Source organism: Triticum urartu, chromosome 3A (assembly GCF_056163025.1).
Source record: "Triticum urartu cultivar PI428250 chromosome 3A, HENAU_Tu73, whole genome shotgun sequence".
Lineage (NCBI taxonomy): Eukaryota > Viridiplantae > Streptophyta > Magnoliopsida > Poales > Poaceae > Triticum > Triticum urartu.
This window is the reverse complement of record NC_141875.1, coordinates 1886770-1914659: the sequence shown is the minus strand read 5'-3', so window position 1 is coordinate 1914659 and position 27890 is coordinate 1886770. Positions and strand designations below refer to the sequence as shown.

At 44.1% G+C, this 27890-nt stretch overlaps 1 pseudogene; it reads left to right on the top strand.

Annotated features, from left to right (window-relative positions):
• The first annotated feature begins 235 nt into the window (after window positions 1-235).
• On the top strand, window positions 236-27208 carry LOC147977528 (uncharacterized; annotated as a pseudogene).
• Window positions 27209-27890: the final 682 nt, after the last annotated feature.

Genomic DNA, 27890 nt, shown 5'->3' with positions numbered 1-27890 from the left:
TGACTCTACTACTTATCCTCGCCGATCTCTTGTGCGTGTATGGCAGTCGTGCTGTAATTGCTTTGTGCAAAGCTCGACTGTAGATCTGCGTTGTACAAAGCTCGATTGGATTGCCGTCGGAGAACCAAGAAAGAGCCGACAAGTTAGATTGCTTAGAAATCTGAGCTAACGTTTATTATATCTGTGTAAACATGCTCCTGCTTCTTCTGCTTTTACATCCAGGTGAACCAATAACATGGCTGATGGGCCAAGCCGTGTGCCACTCCATTCACTGGAAATTATGACAGATAATTTCTCTCAGGACCGGGTAATTGGCAGCGGTTCGTACGGAAAAGTTTACCTGGTATGATTAACCATTCTCAATTTCATAAGTATATGATTAGAAATGGCACCGTTTTCTTATATTCGTTTTCTATCATTCTTGTTGAGGAGCAACTTGCATATATATATATATATGATTTTCCAAAAATCTACGCCTATTCAAGTATGAGTATACTTGAGTAATATTTTCTGCTTTATGGATGCCACATATATCCCTGCAATCAGAGAACTAAACAGTATATGTCCAATAGGGGAAGCGGGAAGATGGTCAAAAACTTGCTGTAAAGATTCTTCACGACATGTCAGGACATGACGATGTGCAATTTGATAAGGAATTTTACAATCTTGCAAATCTGCAACACCAGAACATCGTGTAGTTAGTTGGTTATTGCCATGAAACAAGACGTGAATATTTGCCGTACAACAACAGTAAGGTTCTTGCTGATGTGACAAAGAGGGCGCTTTGCTTTGAGTTTATGGAAAATGGAAGCCTTAGCGACTCTCTTTTTGGTAAATCTGTGATGATGCTTGGTTTGTATACGTACGTAGCACGGTAACTTCTCATTTTTTGTATACATGTTTCAAGAATTCTAATATTGTCTCTATTTATATAGACGAATTTAATGGACATGGTTGGCGCACGCGCTACGCTATAATCAAGGGTATTTGCAATGGTTTGAAGTACCTTCACGAGGAACTGAAGCCTCCTATTTTTCATTTTGATCTAAAACCAGCCAACATATTGCTGGATAAGAACATGATCCCGAAAATTGCTGATTTCGGACTGTCCAGATTCTTCAAGGAAGAAAAATCTCATAGCACTAATAGTCCTATAGGAACACAGTAAGCTTTTTCTTCATGTGAACTGTTTTATTTTCTAACAGAGAATTCCTATTTGTGTTAGGCACAGGGAATGCCAGTAACATATATACCCGTTGTGTCGTGCTTGCAGTGGGTACTTACCACCGGAGTTTATACATCATCGAATAATCTCAAATAAACTGGATATATTCAGCCTGGGAGTTGTAGTTATAAAGATAATTGCAGGTCCTACAGGCCACTGCAGAAGTGCTGAAATGACCTCTGAGCAATTCACTGAGATTGTAAGAATTACGTCTACCAATTAAGATAAGCCGTATATTGTCACTGCTAGCGCTCTGTTTTCTTTAATCTAATAAACTAACGTTCGATGTGTTCTGAATTGCCAGGTGCATGGGAATTGGAGGAATAGGCTACAATCAGCGGTGTCCGGGTATTTGTTGGAGTCGTATTCTGAACAAGTAAATATATGCATGGAAATTGCTTTAAGCTGTTTGGAGACCGATCGGCAGAAAAGGCCAACTATAGGGGATATTGTTAATATGCTAACTGAGACAGAGACACAAGAAAACTATCATGGGGCATTAGTTGACCAGGTACGATCAGAAATACCACAATCTTTTTTTATTTTATGATTGTAGTCGTTTTTATTGTTTTCCCATCCTACAAAAACAAGTGTCAAGCTTGAACATATATATATTACTGATGCTTCTGACCTGAAAATGTTATGCCAATGGCTATTAAATTTTCGTAACTTTGATCGTGGCATAGACGGGTGGTATGATGCACCCCGTCTTTGCTTGCGTCGAAACCATTTTATTGCAGTTAACCTCGTGGCTTTCTTCTTGCATGCAGATCAGCACTTGCGTGGTCAAGGACTCTGAGATGATAGATGTCCATCCCCTCCAGATCCACTTCTGTTTTGGGCCGAATAAGATTATGTCCTGCCCATTTCATGTAACTAATAACATGGATGATCAGCATGTGTCCGTGAGGTGTGTCGCAAAACTCCCGGAGGCAGGCCGTTATCTGAGAGATGTATCCGGTGTTGTGCCACCAAGGTCCACACACACCTTCTTTGTATCGATGAAACAAGTAGAGCAGCCGCCGACCAACATGAGCGTGCTTGACATGGTCGTAGAGACTATCCTAGGGGAAGTACTGTCGTCGGATGGTTCGTTTGAGACGTATTTTAAGGATGCTAGAAAAGAAAACAGCCGTGGATTTCGTGAGGTTACCCTAAATGCCATCTGTGCAACAACGTGTGAGAAGACATCTGAGGTTAGTTGTTGGTCTTGATGGGTTTGAATGTGATCAAGTAGATGCTAGCTAGGATATTCTCTGATACTTTCTTTCCGTATATTTTACCTTTTCTGTATTCGGCCTGGTACGGCACATGTTTTGATCTACCATGCTTACTTCAGGTCATACTCCGTGAGGGTGATTACACTGCACTAAGCTCAATGGATGTGCACCCTACAGAGCCTTGGTGAGTTCAAGCTTCTAGCGGTATTTATTGTTTGTTGTGTGTACAAAGTGTCATACACTTAATCACTACAGAAACCAGGCCTTAGCCTTGCATTATAGATAAAGCAACCAACCAAAGATCCATACAAGAAATACGAAGGTAAAGGAAGTCGAGATATTTTACGGTACATCATATTACCGAATTTAAGGAGTATTATTAAGTTGATCCAACAGCCAATATGATTCAACCTTGGAGTTTAGTAATTTCCTATTAGACTCCCCATGACCTTGCATCCTCCTGCTGCATAAACGGTCGTCGATTGGTCTTCGCCTGACCACACTGCGCTACCGTATGCCATAAGCGCTGCTGTGTGCCTCGGCGACCGCTAAGCACCACACAGCACCATTGTGTTTGTCGAGTTCCAAGGTATACACATATAGCTAGCCTCCGACTCTATACGTCCTGCCTCCGACTCTATATGTCCTGCACGGATTCAACTGAAATCATATCCTGTAGCAGTTGCATCTGCTCACGACCGATGCATGCAAAAGAAGGAGATTATTGACGTGGCCAGTATTCTTGAACGGGCAGACCTCTGAAGCCTGGTGTGGATGAACAGATGAGCTGGTGGAGTTGTGGCTCGATGCCGTCTTCGTTGACCGACCGTAAGACTTGCTCGACACGGCCATGGCTGCCTTCCCGCAGTTTTTTTTCTTACATTCCCTTACGGATGGACACTTACACATACAAGTTCCATAAGAAAAACTTAAATTCAGCCTAAGGAATTGAATCGGCTAAAATACCATTGATGCCTTAATATACTACACTAATTCTGGTGTAGTATAGCATCATCTGGACCGATCACTCAAAAAAATAAACAGCCCAGGATGATTTCATGTACCGTAAAAGGTCTCAGGAAGTCTGTGGGACACAACCAAACAAGCCCCCAAAAATTAGAAACAGGTACATAGAGGTGACTGGCGCTAGCTCGCCGGAACCAGATGACTCGCCACCACTTGAAGCTGGACAACCATCGTGTGAAGGATGTCACACAGGAAGCCGTCACTGCTGCATATATAAAAGCAAGACATGCAATTTTTTTAAGGATCTGAACCCTTAATTAAATCTCAATATTCATAGGGATACAGATTAAATCGAGCAAAACATAAAAGCCACACATGATGCCCAAAAGGAAGGGAAGAATCCGCCTTGAGAAGGGAATGAGCTTCCCAAAAGGAAGGGAAGAAGCCGCCTTCAGAAGGGAATGAGCTTCCCCATCGGGTTCCCGCTTCTCGTGAATGACCTTGAGTGCTCGAAAAACTCCACGGCGGTGATTAATATCTTGAAGAATGGTAGCATAGCGACCTGAATCAGCCGTTTCAATGGCAGTCACAACCTCAACGCAGTCGGAGGCAATACATATGGACTCGACATGTAAATCAGCAGCAAGTACCAGAGCCTAGTTAATAGCATGTGCTTCTAGCGTCGCCGTATCGACAAGGCTGTCGAAAATGATAGCGGCGGCGCCAAGTTATTGGCCTTGCTTTCACGTCGCATGTTCAGGCTTGCGGCGGTTCATTTTCTCGAAAAAAGTGCAGCCTTTACTAACTCACAATGAAGCATCATGGAGATACAAAACACAATGAGCATACATCCGGCCTCCTCATATCTAGGACGCACACCCCCAATACCAACGCACACACATAAAAATCACGACAGCAAATAGCAAAGCCGTAAAAGACCAACGCTATGTCTAGGCGGATGAAAGGAATGAAAAGCAACATTGATCCACGTCAAGCAGTTGTAGCCACCAAAAATGATGTAAGCGTATATGGCCCAGACATAATATACACAAGCTGTAAACTATGCACACACCAAGCAAATAGACCATCACGGAGCCATTGATCGCAGGGAGAGAGAATACGTCATCACCGGAATCCCACCCTACAGAAAATCTGGCAATTCCATGCTTCCATCACCAGTGTCTCTCAATGATAAATCTGGACATCCCAGACAATACACCACGAGTTGTCACTGTCTTGTTAAGGCTGTGATTCTCACCGGAAAATTGCCACACACCAGCTTCATATTGCGACGTCACCACCCATGCTACGGCTCAATGCTTCAGCCACCCAAAACAGAGCACCGGTGAGACATGGAAGCGTCCCCCACAACACGAACCTACTAACATCCACTGGCCCACCTCACTGATGCAGCTCCAAGACAATGCTCCCAAGAGAGAAAAAAGACACCATTGACGTCATCGTCTGATCCAAGATTACCGTAACCTAGGGTTTCCCTCGAAGCAGTAGGTAGGTAGATGAGAATGGCATCAACGACACCTTCGACAACGTAATGATGCCCAAAGACGTCGCCATCGTTGGCCCAAAAATAATCCAAGCACGGCTTTCACCGTCCTTCGCGCCGCAGCCAAACAAACCGTCCCATGGCACGCCATCTAGGATAGAACCACACCACCATCACGTGCATTCGCCGAGCCACAAGACGCCACTCGTCGAACCCTGCCGTCAGCCGCATCGGAGACGCGCCACTGAGCCCCAATGCAGTGTGATTTCCCAGCCCTTGGGCCGAGTGGCACCACAAAGCGAGCAACACCGGGACACGAGGAAGAGCAACAAAAGATTTGCCTTCGGATCTGTGATAGAAGGTGTATCCAATAGTTTCCTTTGGATATCCTATGAAGACACATTTCTCCGATTTGGGTTCGAGCTTATCAGGTTGAAGCTTTTTCATATAAGCATCGCAACCCCAAACTTTCAAAAACGACAACTTTGGTTTCTTGCCAAACCATAGTTCATAAGGCGTCGTCGCAACGGATTTTGATGGTGCCCTATTTAACGTGAATGCGGCCGTCTCTAGAGCATAACCCCAAAACGATAGCGGTAAATCAGTAAGAGACATCATAGATCGCACCATATCAAGTAAAGTACGATTACGAAGTTCGGACACACCATTACGTTGTGGTGTTCCGGGTGGCGTGAGTTGCGAAACTATCCCGCATTGTTTCAAATGTACACCAAACTCGTAACTCAAATATTCTCCTCCACGATCAGATCGTAGGAATTTTATTTTCTTGTTACGATGATTTTCAACTTCACTCTGAAATTCTTTGAACTTTTCAAATGTTTCAGACTTATGTTTCATTAAGTAGATATACCCATATCTGCTTAAGTCATCTGTGAAGGTGAGAAAATAACGATATCCGCCACGAGCCTCAACATTCATCGGACCACATACATCTGTATGTATGATTTCCAACAAATCTGTTGCTCTCTCCATAGTACCAGAGAACGGTGTTTTTGTCATCTTACCCATAAGGCACGGTTCACAAGTACCAAGTGATTCATAATCAAGTGGTTCCAAAAGCCCATCAGTATGGAGTTTCTTCATGCGCTTTACACCGATATGACCCAGACGGCAGTGCCACAAATAAGCTGCACTATCATTATCAACTCTGCATCTTTTGGCTTCAACATTATGAATATGTGTGTCACTACTATCGAGATTTAATAAGAATAGACCACTCTTTAAGGGTGCATGACCATAAAAGATATTACTCATATAAATAGAACAACCATTATTCTCTGATTTAAATGAATAACCGTCTCGCATCAAACAAGATCCAGATATAATGTTCATGCTTAACACTGGCACCAAATAACAATTATTTAGGTCTAATACTAATCCCGAAGGTAGATGTAGAGGTAGCGTGCCGACCGCGATCACATCGACTTTGGAACCATTTCCCACGCGCATCGTCACCTCGTCCTTAGCCAATCTTCGCTTAATCCGTAGTCCCTGTTTCGAGTTGCAAATGTTAGCAACAGAACCAGTATCAAATACCCAGGTGCTACTGCGAGCATTAGTAAGGTACACATCAATAACATGTATATCACATATACCTTTGTTCACCTTGCCATCCTTCTTATCCGCCAAATACTTCGGGCAGTTCCGCTTCCAGTGACCAGTCTGCTTGCAGTAGAAGCACTTAGTTTCAGGCTTAGGTCCAGGTTTGGGTTTCTTCTCTTGAGTAGCAACTTGCTTGCTGTTCTTTTTGAAGTTCCCTTTCTTCTTCCCTTTGCCCTTTTTCTTGAAACTAGTGGTCTTATTGACCATCAACACTTGATGCTCCTTCTTGATTTCTACCTCCGCAGCTTTCAGCATTGCGAAGAGCTCGGGAATAGTCTTATTCATCCCTTGCATATTATAGTTCATCACGAAGCTCTTGTAGCTTGGTGGCAGTGATTGGAGAATTCTGTCAAATGATTATTATACCCAGATATTCTGAGTATATGCTCACTGACAGAACTGTTCTCCTCCATCTTGCAGCTATAGAATTTATTGGTGACTTCATATCTCTCAATCCGGGCATTTGCTTGAAATATTAACTTCAACTCCTGGAACATCTCATCTGCTCCATGACGTTCAAAACGTCGTTGAAGTCCCGATTCTAAGCCGTAAAGCATGGCACACTGAACTATCGAGTAGTCATCAGCTTTGCTCTGCCAGACGTTCATAACATCTGGTGTTGCTCCAGCAGCAGGCCTGGCACCTAGCGGTGTTTCCATGACGTAATTCTTTTGTGCAGTAATGAGGATAATCCTCAAGTTACGGACCCAGTCCGTGTAATTGCTACCATCATCTTTCAACTTTGCTTTCTCAAGGAACGCATTAAAATTCAACGGAACAACAGCACGGGCCATCTATCTACAATCAAGCATAAACAAGCAAGATACTATCAGGTACTAAGTTCATGATAAATTTAGGTTCAATTAATCATATTACTAAAGAACTCCCACTTAGGTAGACATCCCTCTAATCCTCTAAGTGATTACGTGATCCAAATCAACTAAACCATGTCCGATCATCACGTGAGATGGAGTAGTTTCATTGGTGAACATCGCTATGTTGATCATATCTACTATATGATTCACGCTCGACCTTTCGGTCTCCGTGTTCCGAGGCCATGTCTGTATATGCTTGGCTCGTCAAGTATAACCTGAGTATTCTGCGTGTGCAACTGTTTTGCACCCGTTGTATTTGAACGTAGAGCCTATCACACCCGATCATCACGTGGTGTCTCAGCACGAAGAACTTTCGCAACGGTGCATACTCAGGGAGAACACTTCTTGATAATTAGTGAGAGATCATCTTAAAATGCTACCGTCGATCGAAGCAAGATAAGATGCATAAAAGATAAACATCACATGCAATCAATATAAGTGATATGATATGGCCATCATCATCTTGTGCTTGTGATCTCCATCATCGAAGCACCATCGTGATCACCATCGTCACCGGCGAGACACCTTGATCACCATCGTAGCATCGTTGTCGTCTCGCCAATCTTATGCTTCTACGACTATCGCTACCGCTTAGTGATAAAGTAAAGTATTACAGCGCAATTGCATTGCATACAATAAAGCGACAACCATATGGCTCCTGCCAGTTGCCGATAACTTGGTTACAAAACATGATCATCTCATACAATAAAATTTAGCATCATGTCTTGACCATATCACATCACAACATGCCCTACAAAAACAAGTTAGACGTCCTCTACTTTGTTGTTGCAAGTTTTACGTGGCTGCTACGGGCTTAAGCAAGAACCAATCTTAACTACGCATCAAAACCACAACGATAGTTTGTCAAGTTGGTGCTGTTTTAACCTTCGCAAGGACTGGGCGTAGCCACACTCAGTTCAACTAAAGTTGGAGAAACTGTCACCCGCTAACAACCTTTGTGCAAAGCACGTCGGGAGAACCGGTCTCGCGTAAGCGTACGCGTAATGTCGGTCCGGGCCGCTTCGTCCAACAATAACGCCGAACCAAAGTATGACATGCTGGTAAGCAGTATGACTTATATCGCCCACAACTCACTTGTGTTCTACTCGTGCATATAACATCAACACATAAAACCTAGGCTCGGATGCCACTGTTGGGGAACGTAGTAATTTCAAAAAAATTCCTACGCACACGCAAGATCATGGTGATGCATAGCAACGAGAGGGGAGAGTGTGATCTACGTACCCTTGTAGACCGACAGCGGAAGCGTTAGCACAACACGGTTGATGTAGTCGTACGTCTTCACGGCCCGACCGATCAAGCACCGAAACTACGGCACCTCTGAGTTTTAGCACACGTTCAGCTCAATGACGATCCTCGGACTCCGATCCAGCAAAGTGTCGGGGAAGAGTTCCGTCAGCACGACGGCGTGGTGACGATCTTGATGTACTATCGTCGCAGGGCTTCGCCTAAGCACCGCTACAATATTATCGAGGATTATGGTGGAAGGGGGCACCGCACACGGCTAAGAATATGATCACGTGGATCAACTTGTCTCTAGGGGTGCCCCCTGCCCCCGCATATAAAGGAGCAAGGGGAGGAGGCCGGCCGGCCCTATAGGACCGCCAAGGAGGAGTCCTCCTCCTAGTAGGAGTAGGACTCCTACTAGGAGGGGGAAGGAAGTGGGGAAGGAGAAGGAAAGGGGGGCGCCGCCCCCCCCCTCTCCTAGTCCAATTCGGACCAGGGGGGAGGAGGCGCGCGGCCCACCCTTGCTGCCCCTCTCTCTCTCCACTAAGGCCCATATGGCCCATTACTTCTCCCGATAGGGTTCTGGTAACCCTCCGGCTCTCCGGTTTTCTCCGAAATCACTCGGAACAATTCCGGTGTCCGAATATAGCCGTCCAATATATCAATCTCTGGTTTTCTCCGAAATCACTCGGAACAATTCCGGTTTTCTCCTCGTTATGTCCGTGATCACATCCGGAACTCCGAACTAACTTCGGTACATCAAAACTCATAAAATCATAATATAACTGTCATCGAAACCTTAAGCGTGCGGACCCTACGGGTTCAAGAACAATGTAGACATGACCGAGACACGTCTCCGGTCAATAACCAATAGTGGAACCTGGATGCTCATATTGACTCCTACGTATTCTACAAAGATCTTTATCGGTCAAACCGCATAACAACATACGTTGTTCCCTTTGTCATCGGTATGTTACTTGCCCAAGATTCGATCGTCGGTATCTCAATACCTAGTTCAATCTCGTTACCGGCAGGTCTCTTTACTCGTTTCGTAATACATCATCTCGCAACTAACTCATTAGTTGCAATGCTTGCAAGGCTTATGTGATGTGCATTACCGAGAGGGCCCAGAGATACCTCTCCGACAATCGGAGTGACAAATCCTAATCTCGAAATACGCCAACCCAACATGTACCTTTGGAGACACCTGTAGAGCTCCTTTATAATCACCCAGTTACGTTGTGACGTTTGGTAGCACACAAAGTGTTCCTCCGGCAAACGGGAGTTGCATAATCTCATAGTCATAGGAACATGTATAAGTCATGAAGAAAGCAATAGCAACATACTAAACGATCGGGTGCTAAGCTAATGGAATGGGTCATGTCAATCACATCATTCTCCTAATAATGTGATCCCGTTAATCAAATGACAACACATGTCTATGGTTAGGAAACATAACCATCTTTGATTAATGAGCTAGTCAAGTAGAGGCATACTAGTGACGTTTGGTTTGTCTATGTATTCATACAAGTATTATGTTTCCAGATAATACAATTCTAGCATGAATAATAAACATTTATCATGATATAAGGAAATAAAAATAATAACAGTATTATTGCCTCTAGGGCATATTACCTTCAATATGATGATACCTAGATGATCGGATCACTAATGTGCACATGTAACGTTGCCAACAATACTTAAATGGCTAGTCTCGATAGGCAAGTGACGCAAAATGGGCTAAGGGGTTAACAATGTAAAGGCAAGAATGTACAATGATGGGATACCACGATACCAAGATGATATAGAGGTTATCGTTCTTGCTTACGGTTAGGTTGTCAAATTGGTGAAGTGGTCGATGTCGAGTCCTTGTCGAAGGTGAGCGGCGGTGTTGTCGATGTCGAACCGTTCCTAGGTAGCCGAAACAACCTAGGAAACGGGAAAAACTGCAAACTCAAAATCTCAAAGGAAAATTTTAAATGGTGGTAGCGGAAAGCGTAGGTGGTTCCGGAGTTAGCAATGCGGAAGTGGTGGTGGTGGTTGATGACGAAGCGACCATCCCTAAGTAGCCAAAACACCTTAGGAGACTCAAGTAACCCCTCAAGCAACCACAAATGCTATATGGAACTAAAAGGGTTAGGTTGCGGAAAGCTATGGTGGTTTTGTGGATGATATAGTGGATGGCCGAGGCAAACATGCCGAAATGCCAAAATTTTGATGAAGTCAAATGGTGTTGGAACCTATCCAGATGGATGGGGGATGTCAATAGCTACTCAACGAGCTAAAGAACGTCAAAATCGGACTCCGGGGGTGAAAGTTATGGACGAAATAATGGAGAAAAGAGGTACAAGGGTCATTTTAACCCAATATGCATGCAGGCATCGTGGGAGGGGTCCGGGCACCCGGGGTAAAGGGGTCCGGGCACCCGGGGGCCACTGGGATGACAAAGCCGGGCACCCAGGGGTGAAGTCCGGGCACCCGGGGGCCGCTGGGATGACGAAGCCGGGCACCCAGGGGTGAAGTCCGGCCACCCGGGGTAGCGCCACTTGAGGGTGCGGGCACCCGAGGGTAGGAGTGCGGGCACCCGGGGGGTCGGGGTGCGGGCACCCGGTGGTGAAAGCCCGGGCACCCGGGGTGGTCAGGGGCCGCACCCTTTGGGGGCCGGGGGTCCGAGCACCTGGGGCATAGGAGGCCATGCAGCCGGGGTGGTCCAAGGTCTCCGGTGCTTCGCGTCTTGGATGGTGTAGATGTTCTCTTGTGCTTGAACTCCTCCTCGTCATCGATGAAGCTTCGGTAATACCTATGCATGCACACGAGAGGAATGTCAAGTAGTATACCATCCTTGAAGGGGTCAAGTGAAAACGTGTAAAGGAGATGATTAACCTTTATGTATGTGAGGTAGATGTCGCACGTGTCACTTGCCGAATGGACTCTTGATATGGTTATGTCCGTAGGATGCTCCGCATCTCCTAGGGTTTGCCCTAGCCCAGCCGCATAGACCTTGTAGGGGCTGGTGCACCTGGCCATGCAAACCAGGGTTCCCTCCTACAGCCCATGTTGGCCCCCAAGGCAAGTGGACCTCCGGAACCCTTCGGTACCTCTAGTACACTCCTGGCATACCTCCGAACTTTTCCGACTACAAATATAGCTTCCCATTTATGAATATTTGCCCCTGGAAGATTCAGGAGCTCCTTGTGATGTCCCGGATCCCATTCGGGACTCCGAACTACTTTTGTACTTCACCGTATGAATATCCCAATACTACCCTAGCATTACCGAACGTTAAGTGTGTGACCCTACGGGTTCGTAAATCATGCACACATGAGCGAGACACCTCTCCGATCAATAATCACTAGTGGGACCTAGATGCCCATATTGATTTTCGCATATTCAATGAAGATCTTCATCGCTTGAATCACGATGTTGAGGATTCAATTAATCCCGTATGCAATTCCTTTTGTCCGGCGATATGTAGGATCAGACTGCCCAGAGCTGGAGCGGTCATTCCAACAAGTTACTTGATATCTCCTTTTTATTAATCCGGTATTCAAACAAGAAAGGGTATCCCACACCTATTTCCCTGGAGGTGATCCTGGGTATCGAACCCACGAGTGGAAGATTCCCTTGAAGCCATGGTCTCTAGCAAGCTTTTGTCAAAGTGTCAAATCCAACTTTTGACCAGATCAACAAGCAAATTGTGATTCAAACACTCATATTAAAAAGAAGGTACAGTGATGAGGTCTTAATGCTCACAACCATGTATTGGTGTTGGGATAAAAAATGATATTAGTTTGTGCTTAGGAAGTCATCCATCAAGAGGTGCTTGCTTCGTTTGGGATGGGGATGTGTCCAAATTACACCTTGACCGACATGAGTCCTGCATCAAGAATCAGTTGTCCTACCGAAGGCCCTATCTATCTCGCGGGGTTTCCCCGATAATTAAGATAATAATATCTGACAAAAGCTTTGGGCGTTCAATGACTACACCTCATGAATCCCCAAGGATATCATCCATGTTACCCAACTAAACCTTACTGTCACTGGTGTTTGATATAAAACTTCATGGTCCCCTTGCTCCTGACCTCACCGGTGCTCATTCTCCATGATTCTGGGTAACTACAGGGATGAAGATCGCGGACAAGACAAGAGATACTTCATGATGCAATTTTATTTTACACATACAAGACGTTGTGTCAAAGACTTCCATCGACCCCTTCACCAAATTCCTGGGCCTGCAAGTCTCATGCCTCACCACATACCTTACCGGACTACTCACACATGGAGATCAGATCGCGAGAAAAGATCACTGAAGAACACATCTTGAGATTGATTGATTGCAATATGTCTTACAATAGATGCCTTGTGTGATGCACGATTACAAGTATGAACTAGATGAGAGAGGGCTATGATTTCTGAGATGGCTATGGAGGTGAAGATGGCAGCGGCTAGGGTTTGTGGATGAAGATGGTGATGAATGGGTTGTGGTTGTGATCCACGCTCCTCCTTTGCTTGTTCTCTTGACATTTTGACGGGGTTCCCTTAATAAAATTTGTTCAGGTGCACGACTTGCCTTGGTTTCCACGCCAAACGACCGCTCATACGAGCGCGTGCGGTCGCATGGAATGTCGTCTTTCTCCCTGGTGGCCTTCTGACGCCTCCTGGTGATTTGTTTCTTCTCCATTTCCCTTCCTTTCCTTTCTCCCACGTGATATCTTCCATTTTCAGCCCATTTCCTGTGAAAAAAACAGTAAAGAGAGGATTTGTGGAATCCTTTGCATTCATTAGTCATTAATGCCAACATCGGAGCAAATATCTCTCTTTTAATGAAATATGCCGGTTTAAACGAGCTTGAAATGAGTGTAAAAATATCATTCATCATTACTCAGCTTGGGTTTTTCAGTCAATCAATAGATTGTGTAGTTTCTTAGTCTTCTGGTCCACGTCTTCATGACTTATAGAAAGGGTTTCTTTCTTTTACAAGATCATGGAAGCTTCGGAAACCGTCCTAGATCTTCTAGAAACAAGAAACGGCCATACCTAGTTCAATTTTGTTACCGTCAAGTCTCTTTACTCATTTCGTAATACAATATCCCTGTTATCAAACTCATGAGTCAAATCCGTGAAAGCCATTCATGATGTTGTATTACCGAGAGGGCCTAGAGATATCTCAACGTCACACAGAGGGACGAATCCTAGTCTCGATTCATGCAACCGAACAAACACTTTCCGATATATCTGTGGAGAACCTTTATGATCACCCAGTTACGAAGTGACGCTTGATATCCACAAAGTATTCTTCCAGCAATCGGGAGTGGTATGATCTCATGGTCTAAGGAACAGACACTTGACATAAAGCAAGTTGTAGCAAATAAACTAAGTGACACGATCTGATGCGAAGCTTACAGTTGGGTCTATCCATCACAGAATTCTTCTAATGATGTGATGCCATTATCAAATGACAGCTCATGTCTATGATTAGGAAATCTTAACCATCTTTGATCAACGGCCTAGTCTAGTAGAGGCTCACTAGGGACAGGGTGTCTGTTTATCTACCCACATATGTATCTGAGTTTCTGGTCAATACAATTATAGAATGTATTGATAATAAACATTAATCATGAACGGGGAAATATGATAATAACATTTTTATTATTGCCTCTAGGGCATCTTTCCAACAGCAAGGGCTTAGAACACCATTTATGTTAATGGTCGTACTACCACTGGATCCAAGTTGCATCACCCAGATGATTCAGCAGTCATCAAAGGCCCTCTGCTTTAGGACCTGACGAAGGAATAAGAGCTCCAGGTGGTTATATGCTTTCTAGAAGACAAGTTTAAGGAAGATCCCCCCCCCCATTCGTTTCGTTGACTTGACTTTGGGGACAAGCTCATGAAGCACGAGCACCCTATCGAAGATATCCTGACCTCAGAGAAAGGTCGACTGGCTGGGTGTGGATCACCCTACCAGTGATCGGAGCCAGGTGCATTGTGCACACCTTCGTAAATACGCGCTGAAGGGTGTTGATCACAGTAACAGGCCTAAAATGCATAATGTTGGTGGCCCCAACAACATTGGGAATAAGGGAGATGACCCCAAAATTATTTCAAGACATATCAAGCATCCCAACAAAGAAGTCCTGGCCATCATGGCCAAGGGTTGAGCCTGTTCTCCTGTATGCCAAGGCTGCCCAAATTTCCACTTAAAAAGAGGAAGGGCGAGGGCCTCATTCTCGAGGGCGTAAGTGATAACCCACAAGTATAGGGGACTGCGACAGTCTTCGAGGGTAGTATTTCACCCAAATTTATTGATTCGACACAAAGGGAGCCAAATAATATTTTGACTATTTGCAATTGAGTTGTCAATTCAACCACACCTGGAGAACTAAATATGTGCGGCAAAGTGTCTATTAGCGCGGTAGTATGATAGTTTGATAGCAGTAATAAAAATAGCAATAGTAATAGTAACAGTAGAAGTTTTGTAGTGATTGTAACGGCAGCCACAACAAAAGTAACTTAGCGAAGATCAATATGAGAAAAGCGCATGCATTGAATGAGCGATGGATATTTATGTTGGATGTTGGATGATATTCATCATATAACAGTCACACAATAGCTCCAATTCATCAATGTAATGTAAGCATGTGTTCCGTATATAGTCATACGTGCTTATAATAAGAACTTGCATGACATCTTTTGTCCTACCCTCCCACGGCAGTGGGTCCATAAGGAAATCTAATGGATATTAAGGCGTCTTTTTAATAGCGAACCGGAATAAAGGATTAAGACATAGTGAACACATGAACTCCTCATACTATGGTCCTCACCGAAAATAATCCAATTATTGTCACGTTAGGGTATGTAGATCATAACACGTATCCACCCTTCTGAGCCCCGAACGGGCTCCAGATTAGCCCTCCCAATGAAGAACAGGAGGTGGCGGTGGCTCCGTATCGTAAAACGTAACGATTCCTTATCTCTGATTTTTTTTCTCCGCGAGACGGTACTTATGGAGTTGGAGTTAGGGCTAACGGAGGAATGTGGACCCACAAGCTCACACGGCGCGCCCCCTGAGCTCGTGGCTCCTGGGTGCCCCCCCTCCAGTAGTTTTCTTCGCCAATATTTTTTACATATTCTGTAAATATTCTTCGTAAATTTTTAGCTCAATATGAGAACTTTTATTTCTACACAAAAATAAGACCATAGCAATTTTGATGAAAATAGCGCCAGTCCGGGTTAGATTCATTCAAATCACATAAATTAGAGTCGAAAACGGAAGCAAAAGTTTCTGAAAAAGTACATACGTTTGGGACGTATCACTAAGACCCTCAACTCCATGGGCAAGAAATTAGGGGCAAGGGCACCCCCTACTAGGAGCCGCCTCAAAAAACACCTTATTGAAGGCATATGTGTGCTCCTGGATGGCCCACGGTTTTGGAATGAGGGACTCATGCTACTATAGGTCCATCAACGCCAATGACAAAAAGTTATCATCACTCACCATTTGGCGACCCGTCAGTGATGACTACCTCATCACTAGCGGACTACCTCACCTGTGAGTGATGACTAGTCATCACTGACCGGTCGGCCATTTGGTCAATGGTGATTGTTGATGGGGCAACACGAAACAAGCTAGTACTGACCGACGGTACACTCTGGGCGGTTGGTGTACTTGTGGTGACCTTGGTAACTAGGGCTGCACTGCTAGCACACTATTCTAGTAGTGCAGCCCCGATTACACTGCCTCATCCAGAGATAGATTACATCACCAACATTGCATTTCATAGCATCACATACAAAACAGTATGAACATTGCATATCATCCCATACACACATACATTTGCATTTCATAGCCTTACATACAAATAGTATCATTATTGCATGTATATCATCAATATTTCATTTCAACATTTTTAACTTGTGTACATGTACATCATTGCCATCGTAAAGTAGATACAACGTACCCATCTCATCTCTTCATGTCTAGACCATAGATCATTTTCAGATATCTAGTTGACCATGACTATCTGGCTTGCTACAAATATGTTTGAATAAGTATATTAACTTGGATGTACATAAATGAAATGGAGATAGCTAGTTTGCAATCGCCATGACTTTATATCATAGGCCCCAATCTAGTGCAATTTTGAGTCGATAGCTGGTGCAATGGTACCAGCTAAAGGCGCTGCCATTGGGTATTTTTGTGCAGTGCAACAAAATTTGAGCAACGCCACCAGCGTCATATTTCTGCCGGACTACACAAACACTCTCTTGAAAGAAAAGTGCTTTGTATAGTACATCTGCATTACACAAAACACTCTTTTGAAACATTTTTGAGAATGAGTGTATCATCCACACATTGTAGATGGGAGAGCCCTCCAAGTACCACCCTGGCCTCCACTACCGAAATATGGCTTGCTGCCTTGGAGCTTTGCTGCCAGAGCATCGGCCACAGTATTAAATAAGAGGGGGAATAGCGGATCATCCAACGGATCGACCCCCCCCCCCTCACATTTCTAAAGAGTACTCCTATCTCACTGTTAATGTTACCTCCGTTAACTAGTTACATCATACAACTAGTCCATCTGGTACCTCGTCGATAAATTCCAATCTAAGGTAGTCAAGCGAAAATTAATGTCTCCCCTCGAGAGCATTTGATCTCACGTAGCACTTTCATGCAAAACCACATTCCCATGGAGGATACTCTTACCACGGATAAACACTGTCTGGTTAGGGTGGATCATCTTGTGGGCCACCCGCACCAATCTGGAGGCAAAACTCTTTACCAGTAACTTAAAGCTGACATTGATCAATGTAATCGGTCTGTATTGCCGAATGCCATCCGCTCCATTCAACTTCGGCAAAAAGGTTAACACCCCTTATTTAAGTCTCTTAATATCAATTAGGCCCCGTGTGAAATCATCCAGCAAGCTAAACTTCTGAGGGCCTACCAGCGCCCAGAATTTCCTATAAAAAAATCACCGGAAGTCCATTTTGACAGGGAGCCATGTCCGTCTTAATCTCGTCTAGAGACTTGTATTTTCTTGTTGGGAAAATGGAGCCACCAAACTCCTATTATCCATCTCTGATACCCTTCCCTTAATCTTCCACGTTGTTGCCGAGATATGTGCCCATCCAGGTTCTGCAGTCCCGAGAGGCTCGCGGTAGAAATCATAAATCTGGTTCCAGAGCTCCCGGTCATGGGAAATGATTCTGCTCCCACTCCTAAGGTACCAAATCAAACATCTTCTCCTTCTCCCGTTAGCGAGCACATGAAAGAATGCGGTGCTGGCATCACCCTCCAGAATCCATTGTTATGTTCCCCTCTGCTACCCGTACAACTCCTTGCAGTAAGCTGGGAAGGTTAGATCGTCTTCGATCTCATATCTCCATGCCCATCCATTCATCGAGACACCAACAACACCGGCTTTAAGGTCCATGTTGGGACTTCGGCCACTAAAGCCTTTTTCTCTAGATGCTACCTACATTCACTCCCCAACCACTGAGGTGATGTCGTAGGCGTCGAATGCTATGTTGCCAACCATTGATCTTGTGCCATAACGGCCCATAACAGTGGGGTGGCCTCTCCATTGCCTGCCACCAAATGTCAGTGACCCTCTCCACAAAACCAGGCTGGAGGAGCCATTGTTTCTAAAAGAAGAAACGCCTAGGGGTCTGCCTTTCTTCCTCCCCGGAGGCTAACTACAATGGACAACTAGAACAATGATCGGTCATGAGAACTGTAAATAAAAAAATAAGTGCATAACGTGTCATCCAGCTATTGCGCGTGGAACAATGTTCACCTTTGTATTTTCCTTATTGGATGCGGATTTGGTGAACATGGTTCCACGCGCACCCCTTATGAATAGTAAATTAAAAAATACTAGAAAAATTAAAAAAATCTGAATATTTTTTCTAACATACTTAGTCAACCGATATACCCGTGTTTGAAGTTTCACAAAGCAATTACATCGTTATTATTCTGGGCAAAAATGAAAAAAATAAGCTATATTAGGAAACACTATTTAATGTACAGTAAGGTCCCAATTGTAGTTTCTTCACTAAGAATACTACTGGTGTCAATATTTTTCTGAAAATTCACACGTGAGTAGAATGGTCGACCGAGTTTGTTATCCGAAAATTTTAGATATTTTTCAGTTTTCCTAGTATATTTTTGAATTTACTATTCACGTGGGTGCGCGTGGAACCATGTTCACCTTTGTATTTTTCCTTATTCCCCTACCATGTTTCCTCATGTGACGCAGGATTTTGGCAGCCTATTACAAATGGCTTGTCATTTGGAACTACAAGACCCAGGTATATACGTAGGATGGAGCCGTATTCTTCTTGGGATGCATTGATGGGCTGGGCCCTCACATCATATATTACGCATTGAAAAGTAAGATGTTCAAGAGTTTCAATTGTGTCGATATTTTGTGCGATGCAGACAAGAATTAGGGAGCATGGATTCTACCCTGGTTTGAGTCATGCCATCAGAGCGCTTAGCTCCGACTACGGTGGGTTCATCGCTTCCGTTAGGTTCATCGCACAGTCGACGGAGCAATTGTTCGTGGTGGGTGATGGGCATGGGTACATCCACGTGTATGAATGCATGTCAATGAAGAGAGTCAAGGAATTCAAAGCTCACGGTCGTGCGGTCACCTCATTCACCGTTCACCCGACTGAACCATTTCTGTTATCAGCATCTGATGACCAGCTGATTAAGCTTTGGAACTGGAAGGAGAGCTGGGTTTGCATTCGGATATTCACTGGGCACTCGGACCGGGTAAACCAAGTCATGTTTAATCCGCATGATGTCAACACGTTTGCCAGTGTTTCCAAAGATGGCACAATGAAGGTTAATTATTAGTCCTTTTTCTTTCGTGCTCGTGCCTATAATGTTTTCTTTTTCTTTGAAGGGAGGCCTATAATTTGTTTGTCCGTATAATATAATTTATTTATTTCTCATTCACAGGTCTGGAGAATTTTATTTCCCATTCATGTCATCAGCCTCAAGTGCAAAGAGGGACAAGCATGTGTTGATTACTATCCCACGGGTGGTGATCAGCGGCACTACATTGTTACAGGATCAGAACATGGGACGGCACGCGTATAAATACTAGATCATTTTCTTAATTCAACAAAAAAATATGATATCGGATGTATCGCGTGGTTGCATGCCGCACATCTCAAATTAACGTCTCTCCTTCATTTTCTAATATCAGATCTGGGATTTGCAAACACAGACATGTATCCGTGAAATCAAGGGGCTCAACCGATACAGTGAACAAAATGCTGGTGTGATGGATTACCTCCCAGATCGTCCAGTGTTGGCTACCGCGTCAGGTGCCACAGGTGTTTCTCTCCACGACCTCACTACCTACAGGTATTACAGCACCCGCTACAATATATTGTGACTTCGTGCCTCCTCAGGCATAGTTTTTTTGTCGGGTCCCTGTACTAAAGACACACAAGTGATGGCCATAGTACTAAAGAAACACGAGTGATGACCATAGTAAGAGCAAGTCTAATACGATACAATCAACACGTTGTGAGGATTAAAATGTTGTATTCTTGCTGAGTTAGATGAGAGAGAAGAGGAGCGAGAAGCGAAGCGGGTTGTACATTAAAAACCAGCTGCAACACCGGCTCCAAGAATTATTGCCAAAATGTATGGTGGGCCATGTACTAGTAAAGTAGTACTATTAAGTAACTAGCTACTATACTTGGCTATTAAGTTGACTATATATGACATGGCAACTTTATGTAGCCGGTTGCTGGCTATACTATTAACCATACTCTAAATAAATGTGCTTGTCGAATCTCTTCTGATCACATGTGCATGAGGAAAGTTTCAATTTGGGTCCGAATCAACCTGGCAGAAAGCAGGGAATGCAAAAGTAACACTCTAACTACCAGCTTGCTTTTCAGTTGAAATCCTTATATCAAACCAGAGGATCCGAGCATGGCTCCACCATTCCCCTCTCTTCTTTTGTTTTTTGTTTTGTTTTATGATGTAGAGTATACATGGCTAAATTATGTATGCATGTTGGAATTAATAGTAGGATTCATAATTTTGTAGGTGCCAAAGAACGCTTCATTTTGGTCTTGGCAGTGTTTTATGTTTTGCATACATCAAGGGCACAAGAAGGTAACGATGTTTTTTAAACGCCATGTATTTTACTACTCCCTTCATTTTTGTATACAAGGCCACAAACTCGGATTACAGGTACCAATGTAAAATTTAATGCATGCTTTATAAGTCAACTTTTTTTCTTATTTACTGGGATCATTAATACTTCGCATGCATGCAAATAAACTGAATGGTGGAAGTAGATGACTGTCATTATGACTGCATGCATGCAAGTATTAAACAGGTTGTTAGTATGAGAAACTACCATTAATTTAGCCTCGATTACTGTTGGTGGCCTTATATAAATGCAAAATGTATATTTCATAGTGGCCTTGTATATAAAAATAGAGGGAGTACCACACATCTTCTTTTCGACCTTTTAGTGGGAACAAAGTGGGATAATCCTACGTGAGAATAGCATCGTCACAGGAGTAGATAACGTCCTAACAAACTAAAGCCGTGTTGACCATGGGGATGATCCTAGTACTCCTAGCCAAATGTGTGAACATCCAAGCTCAATAAGCCCCTTGAGGGAAAGAAGTGCTAAGGGCATCTTCGGACACTCAAACTGCCCGCAACCGTCCGGACTACGCCGTTAGGACGTGTTTAGCCATTCAAAGTGGGTCCGCATCGGTCCGCCGACCTGTTCGGACGCACTTTTTTCCGGAAAGACGAAACAAACTACGGGGCTTTACACGAGTCTAGACAGCAACCACGTAGGACTCTGACACCACTGGCCCACACAAAGCCCCTCCTAGATCCCACATCCCCATCCTCCCATCTTTCTCTGCATCCACTTTCTCACTTGCTTCCTCTGCTGTTCCACCAGCCCGCCACACCCTTCCCTGAACTGGACGACTCCGTATCCTCCAACACTACACCCAGGCTTCATGCCGCTTTTCCACACCTCCCCTCCATCCGCCGCACAGGTACCATCCGACCCTACGGTACTACGTACTAAGCCTGACAAGTGTTCATTGAAACGCATGTGCTAATTTGTTTTATCCCTTCTTCTTTAAAACAATGTGTTTAGATATGAAGTACATATATGAGCACTATGTTGAGTCGTTGGATGGCTTGTCCGACAAAAGACTCCACAGATGAGACACCGATGATGCAGGCGGTCAGACGCGAAGCGTGCCGAAGAGCATGTTGTCAAATTCTATGGATCGACCCAGGGTCATCGAGTGCTCAACCGCAACAGGGCGTGCGGCCATTTGATGCTGTTGGACGACTACCTTGCCCGCGATACCTATTCGCCGATATTTTTGGTTGGCTCTTTTGGATGTGAAAAATGTCTTCGATCGGCTCTATGGCGTCCGGCCCTTTGATGATTACTTCATCTTAAAGAAGGATGTCGTGGGAAGGATATGGTTCTCTAGTTACCAGAAGTGCACGACTCCACTATAGATGCTTGCTTATGGCACTGCCGCTAATTCATGGGATGAATACCTATAGATGTGTAAGAGCAATGCGGAGATGACATGGTAAGATTTCCTACTGTCGTGGTCTCAGTGTTTGGACCTCAGTACCTGAGAGAACCAACTGTCGTAGACACAGACAGGATCTTGGCAATGTCTAAAGCTAGATGGTGGCCAGGTTTGTTTGGATCTCTTGACTTCATGCATCGGAGATGGAACAACTGTCTTGAAGCTCTACAAGGCAAATTTCAAGATCATTTTAAGAAGCTTACCATCATTATTGAAGCAGTTGCACTTACAAAATCTTTGGATTTGGCACGCTTTTTTTGGTATGCCCGGGTCTCACAGTGGAATCAATGTGCTGCAACAATCACCATTGTTTGCTAGGCTGACTAAAGGCGAATCTCCTCCTTGCCACTCTGTCAATGGATATGAATACAACACGGGATACTATTTGGTTGATGGTATCTATGCTCCATGAGTTACCTTTGTCAAGACCATCTCTGACCCACTTGGCCAAAGTCTCACTTTGGCCAAAGACAAGAAGCAGCTAGAAAGGATATTGAGAGGGCATTTGCAGTTCTGCAAGTATGTTGTGCAGTTGTTCGTGGACCTACTAAACAATGAGATCCGGAGACCTTTTGGGAGGTGATGACATGTTGTGTAATCATGCACAACATGATCGTGGTGGATTAGGGTGAGGATGTTATTGTAGCTCTTCAATTTGATAACATGGGTAATCCTATCGTACTGCCAAAGCAAAATCTAGCCAAATTTGATGAGTTTGTTCAAATGTATCGACACATTCAACATCGAGCAACTCATATGCAACTGAACTAAGATTTGATTGAGCAACCCTGTGCAGCTAAATAGGACAAGTAATACGAATGTGCTATTACAATCTTAATACTTTGTTGGATAGTGATATTTAATTAGAACTACTATTGCATTTAAGCATTTGCTTTAGTTAAACTGGAACTGGATATTCAGCTATTTTGAGCTTGTAGACTCCAAAAAAAATGGAGGCTGATGTATGTGGCTAGCTTTGGATGGGGCATACTCATCGGTCATTTTTTTAGAGCTAGACGGAAATTTATAACTCCGGTGTAACACTTCGTGTAGCTCCCGCTTTTCTGCGCCGAAATCCATGCAACCGATCGGGGCATTATTTCTCAAGATGCAACCTAGCATTTTGCTATATGTCTTGGCCGCGCCATCTGGGGCGATGGGATCTCCTTTTGGGCCAACTTACGTTATTATAATGATACCTTCATGAAGCTTGTTCGGTTCCCTAGGCTTATGACTGCTCTTGTTGCTGGAGACGGTGCTAGATGAAGCCCCATCGGTGTGGCTCGTTTCTCCTCGCCCAGTGGGTGGTTCTTCATGTTGGTCGTCGCCCATCTCGACGTCAGGGGCTACTCTCAACATCAGGGTTGTTGTAGTTGAGTTCCTTTTCGGATGATGCTCTGGCGTGGGGATCCATTCATCGAACTGCAAAATTGACAAAGAGTTATTATTGAGTGGAAATTTTGGCATGACCCTTGATAAAAGGGAAAATTTTGTTTTTGCCACTCTCGATTTTGCCAATTTTTCTTATGCCAGTTCAGATTTTGACATTTCACTTTTGCCACTCTTAGTTTTGGATAATTATCACAATTGTCATTCCTGTGCTGGTGGAGATCTAGTGGTCAACAACATTGTCGGGATAGAGTGGGAACATGACGGTGACCCCGCGGTGGCGCCCTCTCGAAAGCCATGCAAGCACGGCAGGTGAGCACGCGGTGGTGGCGGCGCAAGAGGCGAGCACGCATGGTCGGTGAGGTCTAACGGCTCGCGGCGCACGGTGGCGATGGGCGATTTCGCTGAGCGGGGGCATGGTTTGAACAAAAGGCGTCTAAGGTAAGGTAGATGGGGGGCCGGTAATTTTGGGATCGGAATACGTGGCGGGCGGGACAGCCGCAAATGCCTGGCGCAGCGGGCCCACTACCGCACCCACCACCCCAAATATCTGACATGGCGGTCCACCTAGCACGCCCGCCACAGCAACTTTTTTTGAATGTCACAATGCTTCTACGCAGTGATTATCGATCCGATCCACACATTATATATGTCTATATAGTACAAAAGAACATTCATATAAAGACATTAGAATTAAGTTGTTAATGGATTCTACTGACGGTCTTCACATGAATTTTGGTTATCCTCTTCCTGGTATGAACTATTGTCCTGTTCTGACTCAGTCTTGACCATGGTGCAATGTCATCACTAGGCAATGTTGATCTTTTTCTTCTCGGTACATGTTTGATGCCTCGTTGTTCTTCCGCGGGGTAGTCGTCTAATTGGTCATAGTCCTCCTCATCATTGACTTCGTCCATTCCGACGATACTCCTCTTTCCTCTTCAGTAGACCACACGGCTAGGCTTAATTGGATCTTTTATGTAGAAGCATTGACAATCTTATTGCAAGCACGTTCGTGGACTCATTTTGTGGTGGTATAACCATGGTAGTGAAATAATCGTCTTCTTAAAGTACTTGGTTCGCCCATCTAACATGGAACATGGGGCATATCCGCGTACCTTAGTTCCCAAATCTCTTTGATTCTGTTGTAGTGTTCCTTCTTTTCATTAGCGGTGTATGCATGTAGTGTCACCCCTAAATTCTGGTACACACCTTTTACCTTGTCTCTGGCCTCCGTATAGAATATGTATCCGTTGATGTCATAGGCTTGGTATGTGGTCACATTCAATGCGGATCCCGATGCCAAGGAGAACAGCTCAGTAGCTCTTTCATCATCTTCTCACAATGGATTTTCCCGCACATATGTCTTGAACAAACCTGCAAACTTTTTGTCGTGCTCAGTTGTTAGTTGCACATCGGAGCGGTTTATCCCGCGTTTCCTGTATTCAGTTTTCAACCGCAACATGTCCTTCCTAGCATATGGGTTGACACACTTAATGTGTTGTAACACCACAGTGTGAGCTCTTATGAAGTTGGGCTCTCGGTTGGGATCGTCAAAGGTCACATGCAAATTCTTTCTCCTTTTCTTGTGACCTACGCCCTTTAGCCGGCCAATGTGCTTATTCTTGGGCATGCCCAAAGGTTTGTCGACTTCAAGGTAGTCTATGCAAAACAAAATAACCTCTATAGATAGAAATCACTGGACGATGCTTCCGTCTTGATGTGACCTGTTATGAACGTATCGTTTGAGTATCCCATTTGACCTTTAGAAGGGGAACATGTTGTGGATGAATACTGGTTCTAGGTCTATGATGTTTCCGATAATGTGGACAAGCAGATGCACCATGATGTCAAAAAATGAGGGTGTGAAGTACACCTCAAGCTCACATAGTATGACAACAATCTCTTCTTGCAGTTTCGACACGTCCATCCATCATTCATTCTTGTTCCTCGTCATTGTCCGTTCCTTCACATGACATCCCATCCTCACCATGACTTGCCCATGTCGTATAACCGGGCATAAAACAACTAGGCAACAAGTTCTTATGCAACTCTCCTGGTTCACTTGAGTACATAACATCATTCTCGCAAACAACACACAGACAACATATTTTCTTGGAACTCTTTTTTTTTACATATTCCTCCGCAAAATGTAAGAACTCTATCAAAACATTAAAATTATCATTGGACACACATGGTATAGAGTACATCCAACTATGTTCCAACATTCCACGCCAAAACCTGCAACATATATACATATATAACATAATAAATTATTATTCGATCTAAGAATATGGAAAATTAGAAAATTCGGCACGACCTTTGCTAAAAATGGGAGATATTGAGTGACATCAACCCGACGAAACAAAAATTAATCAACATTTCGATGTGATTTGGCACTTTCATTTGTATTCCCTGAAAATTTTCAACAAAAGCATCCGATCAACCGAATGTTGAATCGCCGAACACGTCCACCGCACCACACACCAACAATCAAGTACGCATGCATGCTCATACATACACACGATGTTGAATTTAGAAAAGAATTCTCACCTAAAACGTGTCTCCTCGTCTCTCCGATGTAGCGTGTCCGATCGATCAGAAGAAATCAAGAACTGAGAGCTGTGGTGTATGATCAATGGTGAGAGGAGTAGCAGGAAGAGGAAGAAACTAGGGAGGGGAAGCCACTGAACTAGGAAGCAAACATTACACACGATTTTATCACTGGCGGGCGGCAGGAATTGCCCACCACTGCTAAGTGACGTGGAAAACATCCTCGCGCGAGAATTTTTTGTGGCGGGCACCAATTAGGGCCCGCCACATTTATTCAACCTACCACTAGCGGGCGATGTAGAGGACCAGCCACAGCTATGTTCTGCTAAAATTGGGTTTCAAACGATGATAGCTAGTGGCGGATGCTAGTTACTGCTTGCCACTGCTTGGTCATTTACCTGTGGCGGGCAGCAGCTAGGGCCCGTCACAGCTGAGTTACGTGAGCAATCCTCGTCCGGGAGATTGTACCTGTGGCGGGGGTTGAATTTTGTCCACCACAGTTACGTTGTTAGCTCTGGCGGGCACTGTTTGGTACTCGTCATTGCTTATTTAAAAAAATAACTGTGGCAGGTGACCTACACTGCCCGCCACTCACTGGGGTTCAGCTATAAGCCCTTTCCCAGCAGTGTAGTGGTAGCCTCAAAGCTTGGTTGCGATCTTGCATCTGATACATATGTCTCCTATTTGAAGTTATTAAGTCCAAAAATAGTATTCCATAAACGAGTTTTACAAAACAACAACTGAAAACTGATTTTGTAAACTTGTTCCATATAGCAGATATCCTAACAACCACTCAAGCGTGGGATAGCATAGTAGGAAGGTTTTTTAATTCGGCATGGGGATTTTTCTTCACAACGTTATTTCACAGTTCATAGTTCTGACCATAGTATCATATCTATGTAGCCTTGCCATTGGACATATGTCCGGTGTTGCAATCATGGAAATCGATGAATTTTCTAAGAACGTCCTGCCTCCTGCAAGGTAATTGATGAATGGAGGAACATAAAGCTTGAACGAGATGGAGCATGAATTGCGTGTTTGAGTTATGCCAATGCAAAATTGGTGTAGAGATTGTTCTCAGTGGTGTTATTCAGTTATGTGATTAGCATTCTTTATCATATTGTAGAAGTAGTACATATTTTTCCTATGTACATTGCAGTATGTTCCGATCAGAGAAACGTGGGTTCCCTCAAAATTTACATTTCTTCATGAGTTTCTTATTTTAAAATTGGTATGAACCTTGCACATTTCTTCATGAATTTCTTATTTTTAATTTGTTATGAACTTTGCGCTTTCCTGTGGATCCTTTTCCCCGCATAACGCATGGAATCTGTACGAAACGCGGACCCCCTGTCACCTCTCTGTAGATATTTTGGAGTGAATGGTGTGAAAGCAGAGCATTATTTAAGGTCGACGGGAGTGAGTGGCGCTCGTCCAGGAGTGAATAGGCTTGGTGCAGGAATATTTGAGGAACATGGTTTTCTTTCAGTTCTGCATTCTCACTAGTCCCAGTGTTGCTGTTGTTGCTTGATTGATGGCAAACAATTGCCTCGATTTCAATCCATAGTTGCTCGGGTTAGCATCGCTAAGCTAGCACCACTATCGCTCCATAGAATTGCATGGACATTCAGTTAATATATCCAAAAACTGAGGAGCCATTGCTCACT